Raw genomic sequence first — 4546 nt, forward strand, 5'->3', positions numbered from 1 at the left:
CCCAGAAACTGTATTTTATATAAACAAAGTTGAAAAAGTTAGCTAAAAATGAATGCTATTTTAAAACTTAAGTTTATTCATAGGATTGTAGTTACCTGCAGACAGTTTCCAGTATCTTTGACCTTGGAAAATTTATTGAGCATTTTCTGTGTCTGAAGCACAGCAGATATTATGATCTTTACTAATTATAATTTTCCTAATTAAAGTAACTTGTATCTATAATTCCTTGCTTTCCTAGGGTGTTCAATGTAGTTAGCATATATTAAATCATTTATCTTTCCATCAGTCAGTGAAGCTAGTAGGAGAAGCACTGTTCTCATAATTTTTAGGAGTATTACAAGCCAATAATCATAGGTCATGATCACATAGTAATTTTTGTCATGAATATTAAGATTAGATCTCTCTCTTTCTCTCTCTCTATGTATTTTCCTCCCCTATCCACTTAGTATTTAGGGGGAATTCCCTACCACGTCCATCCTAGTTGGATGCAGGGATCTGCCTTCCACTAGCAAAAGAAACCAAAGAGCAGTGATATTCCCTCTCCCTAGTGAGTAAGGCCATCTTTTCTAGGATCCAGGATTTGGCCACTCCAGCTCAGGGCCTAGAATCTTTTTTTTTTAATATTGGAGTACAGTTGATTTTCGGGTGCAGATCTTTCTCAATGCTCTGTTGTGTCTGACTCTTGTGTGATCCCATAGACTGTAGCCCGCCAGACTCCTGTGTCCGTGGAATTTTCCAGGCAAGTATACTGGAGTGGGTTGCCATTTCCTACTCTAGGGGATCTTCCCAACCCTGGGATTGAATTTGTGTCTCTTGTGACTTTTGCATTGGCTGGCATTTACCACTGGCGATAGGAAAAGGGGACAACAGAGGATGAGTTAGATAGATAGCATCACCGACTCAATGGATATGAGTTTGAGCAAACTGGGAGGTAGTGAAGGACAGAGGAGCCTGGCATGCTGCAGTCCATGGGGTCACAAAGAGTCAGACACGACTTAGCGACTGAACGACAACAACAACAAAGAGTTGATTTAACAATGTGCTCTTTTCAGGTGTACAGCAAAGTGATTCAGTTATACATAAACATATATCTATTCTTTTTCAGTTTCTTTTCCCATACAGGTTATTAGAGTATTGAGAGTAGAGTTCCCTGTGCTATACAGTTGGTCCTTGTTTAATTATGTATTTTATATATAGTATCGTGTATATGTTGGAGAAGGAAATGGCACCCCACTCCAGTACTCTTGCCTGGAAAATCCCATGGACGGAGGAGCCTGGTAGGCTGCAGTCCATGGGGTCCCGAAGAGTTGGACACGACTGAGCGACTTCACTTTCACTTTTCACTTTCATGCACTGGAGAAGGAAATGGCAACCCACTCCAGTGTTCTTGCCTGGAGAATCCCAGGGACGGGGGAGACTGCCGTCTGGTGGCTCCGTCTATGGGGTCGCACAGAGTCGGACATGACTGAAGCGACTTAGCAGCAGCAGCTGAAATTTATCCCTCCGCCCCACAATCTTTCCCCTTTGTTGTCCGTAAGTTTGTTTTTCTATGTTTGTCAGTCTGTTTCTGTTTTGTAAATGAGTTAATTTGTATCAAATTTTTAGATTCTGCATGTAAGTGATAAGATCAGATCAGATCAGTCGCTCAGTCGTGTCCGACTCCTTGCGACCCCATGAATCGCAGCACGCCAGGCCTCCCTGTCCATCACCAACTCCCGGAGTTTACTCAGACTCATGTCCATCGAGTCAGTGATGCCATCCAGCCATCTCATCCTCTGTCGTCCCCTTCTCCTCCTGCCCCCAATCCCTCCCAGCATCAGAGTCTTTTCCAATGAGTCAACTCTTCGCATGAGGTGGCCAAAGTACTGGAGTTTCAGCTTTAGCATCATTCCATCCAAAGAAATCCCAGGGCTGATCTCCTTCAGAATGGACTGGTTAGATCTCCTTGCAGTCCAAGGGACTCTCAAGAGTCTTCTCCAACACCACAGTTCAAAAGCATCAATTCTTTGGCGCTCAGACTTCTTCACAGCCCAACTCTCACATCCATACATGACCACGGGAAAAACCATAGTCTTGACTAGACGGACCTTTGTTGGCAAAGTAATGTCTCTGCTTTTTGATATGCTATCTAGGTTGGTCATAACTTTCCTTCCAAGGAGTAAGCATCTTTTAATTTCATGGCTGCAGTCACCATCTGCAGTGATTTTGGAGCCCAGAAAAATAAAGTCAGCCACTGTTTCCCCATCTATTTCCCATGAAGTGATGGGACCGGATGCCATGATCTTCATTTTCTGAATGTTGAGCTTTAAGCCAACTTTTTCACTCTCCACTTCCACTTTCATCAAGAGGGTTTGTAGTTCCTCTTCACTTTCTGCCATAAGGGTGGTGTCATCTGCATACCTGAGGTTATTGATATTTCTCCCGGCAATCTTGATTCCAGCTTGTGTTTCTTCCAGTCCAGCATTTCTCATGATGTACTCTGCATATAAGTTAAATAGGCAAGGTGACAATATACAGCCTTGACATACTCCTTTTCCTATTTGGAACCAATCTGTTGTTCCATGTCCAGTTCTAACTGTTGCTTCCTGACCTGCATACAAATTTCTCAAAAGGCAGATCAGATGGTCTGGTATTCCCATCTCTTTCAGAATTGTCCACAGTTGATTGTGATCCACACAGTCAAAGGCTTTGGCATAGTCAATAAAGCAGAAGTAGATGTTTTTCTGGAACTCTCTTGGTTTTTCCATGATCCAGCGGATGTTGGCAATTTGATCTCTGGTTCCTCTGCCTTTTCTAAAACCAGCTTGAACATCAGGAAGTTCACAGTTCACATTTTGCTGAAGCCTGGCTTGGAGAATTTTAAGCATTACTTTACTAGTGTGTGAGATGAGTGCAATTGTGTGGTAGTTTGAGCATTCTTTGGCATTGCGTTTCTTTGGGATTGGAATGAAAACTGGCCTTTTCCAGTCCTGTGGCCACTGCTGAGTTTTCCAAATTTGCTGGCATATTGAGTGCAGCACTTGCACAGCATCATCTTTCAGGATTTGGAATAGCTCAACTGGAATTCCATCACCTCCACTAGCTTTGTTCGTAGTGATGCTTTCTAAGGCCCGCTTGACACCATTTGATATTTGCCTTTCTCTTTCTGGCTGACTTCACTTAGTATGACCGCCTCTAGGTCCATCCATGTTGCTGCAAGTGGCATTGTTTCTTTCTTTCTTTGTAATGACTGCACCACTGGCATGCAGGAACTTAGCTTCCTAGCCAGGAATTGAACCCCTGCCCCCTGCAATGGAAGTGCAGAATCCTAACCACTGGACTGCCAAGGAATTTCTAATTTCTTTCTTTTTTGTGGTTGAGTAATATTCAGCTGTTTTTTTTGCTTTCATTTTTTATTTATTTGTTTTTGGTGTTCTTGGGTTTTTGTTGCTGCACAGGCTTTTCCCTAGTTGCAGAGAGTGGAGGGTATTCTTTGTTCCTGTGCACAGGCTTCTCATTGTGGTGGCTTCTCTTGTCGTGGAGCATGGGCTCTAGAGTGCTCAAACGTCTCTTCATTCCAGCATGTGGTCTCAATAGTTGCCCTTCCTGGGCTCTAGAGCACAGGCTCAATAGTTGTGGCACTTGGGCTTAGTCGCTCTGAGGCAAGTGAGATCTTACCAGACCAGGGAATGAACCTGTGTCTCCTGCATTGGCAGGCAGATTCCTTAACACTGGGCCTCCAGGGAAGCCCATACCAACACCTTCATTATCCATTCATCTGTTGAAGGACATTTAGGTTGCTCCCGTGTCTTGTCTATGGTAAATAGTGGTGCAATGAACACTGGAGTACCTGTATCTTTTCAAATTATGGTTTTCTCCAGATATATGCCTAGGAGTGGGATTGCAGGATCATAGGGTAGTTCTACTTTTTTTTTTTTTTTTTAGGAAGGTAGATTTTATTTTATTTTTTTTGATTTTTACTTTTTTAAGGAACGTCCACACTGGTTTCTGTAGTGGTTACACCAATTTACAGTCCCACAAACCGTGTAGAAGCATTTCCTTTTCTCCCCACCCTCTCCAGCAAATATTGTTTGTAGACTATTTTTTTAAAGATTTTTTTGATGTGGACTGCTTTTAAAGTCTTTACTGAATTTGTTACAATAATGTTTCTGTTTTGGTGTTTTGACCTCCAGGCAGGAGGGATCTTTTCTCCTGGGTTAGGGATCAAACCCCCACCCCCTGCATTGGAAGGCAAAGTCTTAACCACTTTTAATGATGGCCATTCTGACTCGCATGAAATGATACCTCATTGTAGTTTTAATTTGCATTAGCTATGGTTTTTCCAGTAATCATGTATGGATGTGAGAGTTGGACCATAAAGAAAGCCGAGTGCCAAAGCATTGATGCTTTTGAACTGTGGTGTTGGAGAAGACTCTTGAGAGTCCTTTGGGCTGCAAGGAGATCAAACCAGTCCATCCTAAAGGAAATAAATCCTGAATATTCATTGGAAGGACTGATGCTGAAACTTAAAGTCCAATACTTTGGCTCTCTGATGCGAAGAACTGAC

This window comes from Bos mutus, chromosome 15 (assembly GCF_027580195.1).
Source record: "Bos mutus isolate GX-2022 chromosome 15, NWIPB_WYAK_1.1, whole genome shotgun sequence".
Lineage (NCBI taxonomy): Eukaryota > Metazoa > Chordata > Mammalia > Artiodactyla > Bovidae > Bos > Bos mutus.